At 39.2% G+C, this 11,823-nt stretch overlaps 1 long non-coding RNA gene across 1 annotated transcript; it reads left to right on the top strand.

Moving 5' to 3' along the window:
* The first annotated feature begins 61 nt into the window (after positions 1-61).
* On the top strand, positions 62-9,935 carry LOC130433166 (uncharacterized). Its single transcript, XR_008908545.1, has 4 exons — positions 62-138; positions 7,027-7,107; positions 7,413-7,550; positions 9,190-9,935. It is a non-coding gene; the product is annotated as an uncharacterized LOC130433166 (long non-coding RNA).
* Positions 9,936-11,823: the final 1,888 nt, after the last annotated feature.

Genomic DNA, 11,823 nt, shown 5'->3' with positions numbered 1-11,823 from the left:
CCCCTAACCGTTCAGAGAGTAAACGCAATGACGTCATGTTACGCTAATTAGCACGGCACATGTCAAATGTTGGCACATATTTCAAACTGAAGAAGCTGGCAACCATATTTGTCATACACGATTGAAATGTCGAAGGGGGTGAGTAAAAATGACACAATTTTAATTTTTGGGTGAACAATCCCTTTAAAGGGGCATTTATTCGGTCTCACTTTTCGTTTTCTGTGAGATTTTAACAAACGTTAGCCGTTTTCATCCGTCCAGGTTCTCGCGCTCTCCTCATCCGCAGCTGAAGAGAACCGCGGTTAGGAGCCCACTGTTCTTAGTTCAAACCCACTCGTGCACCGCACAATATGCTTGTATGATAATATCAATAAAGAGGATAATAATCACCATAAATACGGTCATATAATGCGCCCTCAGAAAACCCAAAGAAGCGATAGAGCCCCGGCCTCACGCTACCTCACAGCCGGTCGCGAGCACTGGTGAAACACTTAAAGCGGGGAACAGAAACTTCCATTAAAGAAGGCCGAGCAGCATGCAGTCTCACATTGGGACTCGTGCCCCTCAATTACAGAAAGACCTTCGGAAAGCTCCGCCAGTAATTAAAACGAAGGCACTTTCGGTGCATAGATCATACAGATTTCAAGTGGGAAATTTTGAGAGGATTCGTGAAGGTCTGGTTTCCTCCCGCGCGCGTAACGGCCACTGCCCTTCGGGACCAAAGCGTTATTTTCTCGCTCGCCCGTGCAGGGTCAGCTGCTACTTCAATCTCTTTTGTTTATGAAGTCGCGGCGATTGTCTCATAATTTCACTCGCGGTCCGGTGGAAAAGTTGAGCGTCGACTTTATTGCCTCCCGTTTTTCTCATGGACCGGCTGACTTGTTAAGGGCTCGAAAACCCGAAGTGGAAGCGGTGAAAGTCATTTACTCATCAGTTTTAATACTTTGGTCGGTGGACGTGTCTGCGTTTGATTTCGCATTCCAAACTAGCAGAACCGATGAAAGGCCGGGGACCGCGGAGGGAGACTGACAGAGCGGTTATTTTTACAGGAACCGCTGCATTGAAGTGCAGCTTTTTGAGAAGCCATCAAGGATGGTTCATTTGAGAGAGAATATCGTTTACATGTGGACCTCCGTCTCCAAGGCAACGAGGAATGGAAGAAGCGAATGCCCTCTCTTGTAAAGGTCATTAAAGGCTTGTTAGTGGTCTGTAAAAGAGCACGTCAATCACTTTGATGCGCGAGACCCCGAGCGTGAGCTTCAACTTGACGCAATAGTGCCATCTGTAGTCGAGAGGGCGGTAGTTGTCTGCTTTCCTCTTTGAACAATTTTAATATGTCAAATACGGTTATATCATTCTTAACATACAAGAACTGTTTGGAAAGCCAACTCTGAACAGTCGTCCATCTTGTGCGTACGTTGGCACGAGGTCACCCTTGCTAATTAAGCATATGACATTTGTACAGGTAGCAACTAATGAAATTTATTGGAATGTGTATATAACACTGTCAGAGCGAAAATGACTGCGTTTGATTTACTGTTCCAGTAATCACAGCTCGTGTCTGTGGTTCTTCTTATGAAGATGGAAAACCAGCCGAACCAGGCTCCCATCCATGCCATAGACATCAAGCAGCTGGAGTATTTAAAGGCTGTGCCTCAAAGGTCGAAAACAAAGCATCGCGGATTAGTTCCCTGTGTTATTTTTAATACCTCGCTCCCAACGGGATGGCAGTAGCGTAGGCCTCAACCAGCCTTCAGTCATGTTATGTCACAGCTCGGCCCCAGTTGTAAACCCGGATGGCGAGCTGGCGGATTAGTCCAATGGTGATCCGCGAAGCATGGGAATTGGGGGCGGGTAGGAGACACTTGGATGTCTGCTGTGCATTACACACTTAAGCCCCTATGGATACTCCCCAGGTGATGAGTCAGAGAAGGTATTAATCATCTGTAATCCATGCACTCAGCACCACAGACGGGGAATGGAGATAAATCTGCTCGTGTAGAAAGTGACTTTGTTCTGTGCTATTTTTCGAATAGAAATTAAACTATCAGAGGGAGTCGGAGGAGGTGAGGAAAGAGGGAGTCTCCCCACGGTTCCCCATAGAATTCCCTCGGTGGTTGGAATTGGCAAGAAAATTGGAATGCCCACCAACCCACAGCATCCGTCTGTCTTTGGTTTAGAGCCGGACTGATAAACAATGAGGCACGTTAACCCTTTCCAGTCAATCAAGAAACAATGTTTTGCTTCGAAGTGGGGTTTTGTTTCTGGGAATGGAATCAAGGATGGAGGAATTGGGAGGATGCGAGGATCTGCAGCTTAGCAGCTAAACATGACTGAGACAAATGCCTCCGCAGTACGTTGTCTACTGGCAGGACATTTTCGAATAAAATCTACCGTTTGGAAGAACTCGAACGAGTCTCTCAAAGAAATGTTCTGCTTGATACAGTATGTCAAGTAAATAATTCCGGAGGGTTATTTTCATTTATATTTCTCTTTCCATCACCTGGGCAATTTTTTTTTCTGAATATGTGGATATTTTTCCACTTCAAAAAGTAAATAAATTCAAGATGATGTTCTCAGACTACAGTAGTTCCTGCGGCCTAGTGTTCTTTTTGCTGGAGGGAATCCATTCGGTTCTTTGATATTCGACCTGGAAACTCCACACAGACAGCGAGACGTCAGCATCCATCAAAAAACTTTTATTGAGCTTTTGAAAGCTGGGGCTCAGAAGCACGTTTCCGTTTAAATATTCATTGTGTAAATTGGTGCCAGTAACGTGCGTAAGTGAGATCGCGTTGAGAAATATTATCACACCTCATTGTTCAATGTGCTACTTACTTGTTTTACAGGATAAAAGAATGTTTTGGGTTGGTGTCTGGACAGTTTCGTGATGCATAGAAACCTTATGTGAACTAACTCGGCATATCTTACTGTATATCTGTTTTTTGGAAGGGTGTGTTGTCTAAAGTGAAATGCACAATTTCCAGGAACAATGTGTTTTCTTATGTAATGATCCTCCAAGTACAGCGCTAGCCATGAAAAACAACCCACGTTTTTTTGAAAGAAGGTCGTTCTGTAAATTTACCCTTCATTTACTGAGCTGTCCAAGCGTTGACTACACTATTGACTACTGGGTAAAATCGTTATTTTTTTAGACACTATTGATTTAGAATGGCCATCGCAAGAGGCAGTTTTCCGCTCTGGTAAAGTCATGTGTACGCATGTTGCTTTTCAGATGTCAGTGTTGTATATATATAACATCTAATTTGTCAAAATATAAGTCCCGTAACTTTTCGCCGAAGGCTTTTTGCTTTTGTTGTTTCAGTCCGTCTGAAGGATATGGTGCAATGCTAAATCAAGTTTAAATGATACATTTTTTAAATGGTACATTTTTTCAGTTAGTATCTGTGCAGCAAGATAATTCAAATCTATTTATGTTGTAATATTTCATTCTATGAACACATAAAAAAGGAAAAATGTGCTGTTTCACATAGCCAATGCTAATCTTATTGTTTATATTCATGAAACATGTTTAAACCCAAAGTGGAATGTTCTTCCCATCATGAGCAACGACTGCAAGTTGCACAATGCGGTTTTGCCTCAAAAAGAATGTAGTTATAATGTGATGGAAATAAAAATTCAACAGCGACTTTGGATAAAACCAGATTCACAATTCAAGTCAAATTTGACCACGGACAGACGAGAAATCGTTTGTGAATATTTTAAATTCGACAAGTAACATGTGGTTTAATATCAGATATTTTTCCCAGATCTGTCAGTTTGACTGATTTTACTTTATAGTGGTAAATTATGCGTGATCACTTTGTGCGGTACTTTAAATGCAATCTAAAGTACTCTTAGGGTGGACAGAGTTGCTAGCGTCAAGCCTGCACTTCACGTAGCAAATTCAACAATCTGTCACGATGTGAGGGGAATAGAGCCACACATTTAGACAAAATTCGTCGCTTATGAACTATAAGGTTCTATCCGCGTTCTGAACAATTTTGAGATTACACTCAAATTTTTATTTAAAAAATGTCCCAAGACGTGCTTAACGTAAAAAAAACATTACATAATGCAAATACGTTTTAACAGACTAAGAATATGTGAAGAACTCAATTTTGGCAAAATGTCACATAGAACATTCCAAGGCATCGATTTATTATTTGGTATAAAAGGATGCCTGAAAGCAAAAAGTCTTGAGTCTGAGGTGATGCAGGGTGTGAGGCCTCTTTTAACACTTCAAATGAAATCGTGACAAAAGATTTGGGCCGGAGTCTCCGACTAAATTTGAAATATTCCACAAGAAACTTTTCAGTAACCACCAAATTTAAATGAATTTTTATGCGACTGTAAACAGACTCTGCAAATGTATGCTGCATGAGGGCTTTCCACTAGGATTAGCATTAGATGGAGTTGTATTGTTGGCCCAAACGAGCTTTTTAACAATTACAGATTAAAATATCAAAGTTCATGTATGTCAAAAACTTCAAGTGCACATACTGCACAGTGCTAGTTTCAATGTAAAATAGATTGAATCAAATTAGCTGATCAATGTATCTTTTCCGGTCAGACGTGAGTGTGCATCGTATGTTCCCATTAACAGCTAACTGTATTCCCTGTACCTACCAAAAGTCTTATTGACATTTCTACAAGCAGCTCTTTAGAAATTAACCGTGCAGAGTATCCTGCATTGACATATAATGCTGTAAGAAGAACATTACTGCCTTTCCTGTGTTAATACAGCCTTGGTGTGTGAAAAAACTCTTTCCAATGCAACCAACCATCACAAAGTGAGGCTAGTCATCTCATGCACACCATTCTAAATAATGAGTCTTGTGTTTTATTTTGTTAAATTACCTCTTTGATATTAGACTAATGTTTTGTAGAAAGTTAAATGTGTTGCCAGGTGAAATGTTAATATGCATACGATTTAGAATTTTGTGCATCAATCAGATGACCCAAACCTTTATGACCATTTTTTAAATTTTTTCACCAAGGTACTTTTACATTCAGGTCGAGGCACGTTACGTTGATGTGAGAAGATGTTTGTGCTAAGTTCCAAAAAACACCAACACTGTGCTCGCGCTAACTTCTTCACGAGTATTTCGCTCTGCTTCTCATTTCTTCTTCCTAAACAATGATGCCTTTCAGCTCCAGGACAAAGGAGTCTTAGACATGTGCCAGAAAGAATTCATAATGGCAGCTATTGGAGGCGAAAGGAATTTCACTACATCTCACTCCTTTGATGCTGACACTTCCTCTTCTTGGTTTAGATATCTTGTGAACAACAGCAAGTCTACGTCTATCTCTCTCATGTGCCCATGCAAGTATAGAAGTGACTCAGCCGTTTAGTTTTGTTCATGAAGCACTGGATCTCAACAGCTTCGAAGCTTGCTAATCGGAGGATGATCTTTGCATGTCCAGCTTCATTTCCGTATGATGGCCATCATGTTGCAAATACTTTTCCAATTTGACTGAATAAAAGTGCAGATTCATTTTCCAGGAGCTGTCAATAGTGTTGTGTATCACACCTGAAACCTGTTGTTTCTTTGGAATGCACATTGGTCCTGGTGGTGTGGACAACAGAGGGTCCAATGCTATTGTGCAACAAGTGCTCCAACTCATACGACCACAAAAGTCGTTTACAACGACGTTCCCCAAACACGAACCCGTGGAGCGTTTCCTAAAAAGCTGAATAGATAAGCTTTCAATTGGTGTGTGTCTTGTTAGGAAGGGCAATATTTGGCCCGAGATACAACTGGAATCTGAGGGTGCAAAAAAATCTGATATTGAGAAAAACACCAATAAAGTTGTGCAAATGAACTCCTTATCATAGCATATTACCCGCTTAATAAAGTTTTGAAATATTTAAGATAGGAAATTTACTGAATATCTTCATGGAACAAGATCTTTAGTTAATACCCTCATGATCAATCATTTTGACCCCTACAATGTGTTTTTGGCTATTACTTAAAATGCTCCTATGCTACTTAAGACTGGTGTTGTGGTCCAGGGTCACATATTGCGCAATTATTTTGTAATAATGACATGTATTGGAGTGTGATTTTTCACTTTATACTGTCAGGACAAACTATTTTTACATTACAAATGACACCAGCTAGGAAGTACAAATTACGGAGTAATGTCATATCATAATATTACATACTATTATATCATTTGCTGCTAGCGTTTTTTTTCCACCTCAGTCCGGTCATATTTTATTTTGCCTTTATTATTGCGAAGGACTCCATTAATAAAAAAGCAATAATATTGAAACTAAAATGATTCAAAATCGTTTTCTGCCACTTGTGCGGAGGGGAGCATATTGTTTTGACTGTACACAAGATGGTGGTTTGGCGATTTTAACATCCTGGTTGAAAATACCAAGTGGCGGTTGCCACTCTTAAAAAAAAATAGGCCACAGGTATAATTTCATTATGCTTTATAATTTTTTCTTTTATTGTTTTTTTGTCCTCTCCACACTCAACCCAACAACAGTATTATTGATGACATCCGCATGTGCCGAAAAGATTTGTGGACACGCATGGTTTGATTTACCAGTAGGCTGTTAAGTTTTCCTTGGTGAGCATGTTCAGTTCCTCCACAGAACCGAAGGTATTTGGTGGGTGCTAATTTAAAAATAAAAATTGGAAAACTAAACGGATTTTACAAACCAAAAGATATGATCTCCGATCCCTCACATCCCAATGTTTATCTTTAATTCTGCTCACCAAGTAGATTCTCGTGCATCTATAAGAGTTACATGCATCAGAATAACATGTTAACTTTTGCACAAACAGAGCACGGTCAACCTATGTTGATAAACATGTTTCTCAGCTTGAGCTGAGTCAGAGATTGGACCGTTTGATGTGGCCGGTTATGATATTGTGGATATCTCAGATCTGTCATGTAACCACATCCCTGTCGTGCGATCCCATCCAAACAACAGGATCTTTGCCAGATTTGAGCTGTTTGTTTGAAATGCATCCCAGATTTTTCTTCTTGACTATTCTTATTCCACAGGGCATGTCTGGAATGTACCATTCATGCTGTAAATCTCTTTCATTCCCTGCATCACTTTCACAATCTCGCTGATTAAAAAAGGTAAGAAACTTATGCTTTGTGTAACCTTGAGTTTTCTTTATTTTGTGGTGATGTTGCTTTAGCTCGATTGCATGACTCTTGCATTGCCAACCAGCACTCTCTCAAGCTGAGTGTTTTGTTCATGAAATTGTGACTTTTTAAAAACAAATTGGTTTATTATTCTATCATTTTATGATAATAGATATTAAATTCAACATACTGCAAATCCGCTTGATTTAATTATAAGCAAAATAAAAGTACCCTTACTGTATCTTAAGAACTACTTTCTGCAGTGATGCCAAAGATGACATGGTTTGTGTCTGTAGCATGCACAAGCGATCTGGTGCAAAACTTTGGTGTGAGGAACATATTGCGGCTGCATCTCTCACTAAAATGTTGGCAGGAGGGATACCATCTGTTTGTGGGAAAACGAGATGCCAGAAGGACCACCGCAAACAACTAAGGTAACATTGGAGAGCTCCAAAGTCTCAGGTCTTTCTCCACATCACGTGGCTAACTGCAAAAACTTAAATGCCTCAATCGCCCCGCACGATTATAAGGGCTAAATACTCCCTAAACTGCCAGTCTCTCTCTTTCTCTCTTTGTCTCTTTCTCTCTGTCTCGCTCTCTCTCTCTCAGTCTCTCTCTCTTCATAGTAATTGAGACACAGTGGTCTTTGTTGTATATTTTACAAAGCAATAATTGTTTTTGCAAAAGCCTGCCAGCCAAAAAGCCACAGTTCAATAGTTTTTATGTTGGGAAACGAGAATAAACATTGTGAGACGTGCCAAAGATAAAAAAGAAAACTGCTCACTGCCGTTGTTTTCGAAGAATCCTTGGTTGACTTTGTGCATTGTTTTGTATTGAAAGTATTTATAAACGATAATTTAAACAATTATTTTAACTTTGATTCTTCTCTTTCTGAATATCAAATTGATTATATAAACTCCAGATATTCTCAACTGTAATGTAAAGTGTATGAGGTTATTCTGAAAGATAGTCTATGTTTTGCTTAAACTACATATCCACACCTATGATTATATATTACGCATATTCTGCTCTGTTTGACTTACAGGCAGTAATAGGCACAGATTAATAATAGGCATAACTTGTCTCATTTGTCAGGCATTTATTTCTAATCACAGCAGCAAAACTGATCGTATGTAGATATTAAAATCTTTGGTTTATGTATTCATCGCCCTCAGAAATCTTGCTTTACAGGAACCATAACTAATTTCTTGCAACTGGAGTGATTGCTTTTGATGGAAGAATTATATAAAACACAATTAGAGATCTACTCAAATTCTACACCGATATTAGACATCCAACAACATTTACCGCATTTGGAATGAGAACTGAAGTGAAAAAAAGAGCTATTCAGAGGTCGGACAACAAACCAAACATACAGTTAAAGTGTTTGGCTGGATATATGAATGATGGTTGAATGAAAACAATGGTAATGAAAGGCCGTTGGAAGACGTCTGTGTTTAAACAGCCCACCTACAGGATTATATCTTCTTTTGCCAACTCGTGTTATTTTGTACATTAATTTTCGAATTAAAATATTTGGGCAGAAAAGAGGGATGAAAAGATTAAAATCACAACAAACAAAACATTGTTACTCCAGGCACTGTTTAAATTGAACAATTGGTGTATTTTGAGGCTAAGATTGGCACATTGGGTGAAACACGTTTAACATGCGATTTGTTGTAAAGCCCTTGCAGTTATGATATCATATCATAATTCATGATTAAATCCTAGTCAGACAGTTACACAAACAGACAAATGGTAACAAAATGACCTCCACATGCAACAGTTTTGATGTACACCATCTGACTCATGTCACTAAAAACTTTGGCTACATATGGATGTTCTAATGTGAACATTTATTGTGAACTTTCTTCCACAACTGATGGAAAGCACACAACCACACATTTGGAGATAAAAACGCAACCAGAAGTAGGATCCGGCTGCCTCTTCAAAACCCAAATTGGACTCGTGTTTCAAGAAGGTCGCATTCAAAACTAAAGTTATTACGTTCTTTGAAAACATTAATGTTCCCGAGTCAATGACTTGAATTCTTGTGTTCTCTCTTTGCCGTAGGTTGGAAGAATAGCACTAGTAAAGGACACATGACAGAAGAAGGACATCTCCATAAAAGACCCAAAGATGACCTTTATTTTTGATCGCAGGAAGAATGTGGGTGCCAAAGCATTTCTTGGGCTGGTGGAATGGGATATTTTGGGGGAAAGGAATGGGGGGATAGTAAAGCCCAACCCTACTGCATGTGTGCTGGGGTAAGATCACACGCTGACCCTGGCTCAGCACACACAACAGTCAAACGAGATTAATGAGCCTGCCTCTATAACCCACAAGGTCCTGTAGACGGTTCTGCCATTTCTTACTTTTGACAGATCAAGTGCTGTTATTTTTTACTTTGCTTGTCTTAACACTTGATGCTGCCCGGCAACACATGCCAGACGAACTTAGTTGATGTCACCTGCCATGCATTTGCCATACCAGTGGATTTGACACTTTATCAGGTGAAAGAACAGATTAAAAATAAGTCTTACTGCAAATCCACAGCAGCAAAAAATAGGGAAAAAAACACTTTTATGTGTTGAAAGAGTGGGGAGGATGTCATAAAAACTAAACGATGACTGTTTTTGGCACAAAGTTTTTGTGGACCTCAAAAATTAAATGCTAATATAAAAGGGATGGCATGACCCCTTTAATAGTTTAGTAGTTCAGTAACTTAATCGTGCCAAGAGTCCACCACAGATCCTTTCTGGTGAGGAGATTTTAAACATGCAAGAATCACGCAATGTTCTGGAAGTAAGATGATGAAATGCCAGGTCTCTGTGTCCACTTAAACTGCTCTCATAGATTTCCAATTTAATAAAGAAAAGGGAACAGCATGCCTGGCCTGTGGGAAACCTTAGGCCATCCTGGAATGTTATCCACATCAGTTATTTCTGACATGTTGTTCTTCTCGTCTTTTCATGCCAATGGTTTTAGTCCAGTGGAGTTTTTATTAATAATCAATTTATTTTATGCTAGACCCGTCAGGTTACACAATCCTCTGTCGACAATCTATGCAAATATAATATCATATAATATAACAAATATAATCTTATATCTCACAGGTGTCTCAACAATCTCAACAATGTTTCAAATTATTCTCAAAATTTGCCAGGTCTGCAATCAAAAGTCAGAGATTTATCATCAAATTCTCATCAAGAAGAGCAAAATATCTGCCGCTTACAATTTTTTTTAACAAAAACTTTGCAATATTGTGCCAACGATTCTACATTAATCTTCTGAACTGTAAACAATCTCTCAGCCATAAAATGCTTTTTTGGATTTACAAAGCTATGAGATATTAGCAGGTCCAAATGGAATCTCCAGACAATTCATTTCTGCACTTAATTTGGTAAAAGATATGGATTCAAACGATGTAAATGTTAAACAGAATGCAGCATAAAGTTCTAGTCTTTTATGGGTAGTTGAAAGCATGATCAAATTAACCAAAAATGTTAATAAACAAACACAATGGCTGGGGGATGTGTTCGAGTTGCTGTACATTATGCAGATTATGTGTGGGCCTTCTCATCGAGTTTACACGGGGAACATGTTGTGTTTACATTCAGTGCTAAAGTTGAACGATGTGTGTGAAACGGGTTTCCCGGAGAGTTGTTAGCACAGCAGGAGGGTGCAGGGTTACTAAAGAGGTTCATTACACGTTGCGGCACTCTTTGGACTGTAGGACAGGAAGGTGAGAAAGTATGAAGTTATGCACACATGCAATCCTCCCTGTGGGTATTACATAAGTAATACTTCCAGTTTCAGTTAGTCTCTATCACGAAAGATATACTGTAAGCCCAGTCTTTTTAAAGGTGATCTTTAAATTTTATGTTCAAATTTAAGGCAAATTTCACATATGATAAATGACAGATATCAAAGTGCCAGAATAGTCCAATCCAGACCTAAGTATAAATGTATAGATTACTGCAATGTAAGTAGCTTTGGATAAAACTGTCTGCCAAATGCGTAAATGTAAAATGTCATTGCATGCTTCTCTGGCTAGAGCCATTAAAAGAGAGAGTTGCGTCAACTTCGTTGACTCCATTGGAACGGTTCATGAAGGCTCTCAATAATTCCCGGAAGTTACTAGTAACGCATGGAGCTGCGACTTAACAGACCAACAGAGGTCAACTTCTAACCAATTTAAAGACGAAAGCCATTTAATGAATAAAAAATGAAAGTAAGCATTTAAAGAGAAAACATAACTTCCTAGAGCAATCTGAAGGCTCCATGAATCACGTAAAGCTCCAGCGTTTTGGACTTCCGTTGGCAGAACTCTCTCTCTCAATGGCTCTGGTGTAATTAGTCACATGACATTTACGACTCAAGTTAATTGGCTCAAAAATGAGAATGGCTTCCATAAGCACAGATGACATTTTAAATCACATACTTCAGAGAGATCCCGCAGGCAGCATTTGAGCAGGTTGGATGTCACTTTTGACTGATAATGAAACGCTTTGACCCTTTGGTAGCTGAGCCATACACATATCCACTGTCTCGGGCTTTGTGGGTCGTGTTTCATGAGCTCATTTTAAGCTGACTAATGAAAAAAATGACATGCTTTGACTAGAAATTTAATCCACTGATGTCCACATGATGTATTCACTAAGTATGAGCCTGTGTACATAAGCCATGGTGCACATCCAACAACCA

Source organism: Triplophysa dalaica, chromosome 12 (genome assembly GCF_015846415.1).
Source record: "Triplophysa dalaica isolate WHDGS20190420 chromosome 12, ASM1584641v1, whole genome shotgun sequence".
Taxonomy (NCBI): Eukaryota; Metazoa; Chordata; class Actinopteri; order Cypriniformes; family Nemacheilidae; genus Triplophysa; species Triplophysa dalaica.
The sequence above is the reverse complement of the archived record's forward strand: the minus strand, read 5'-3'. Positions and strand labels throughout refer to the sequence as shown.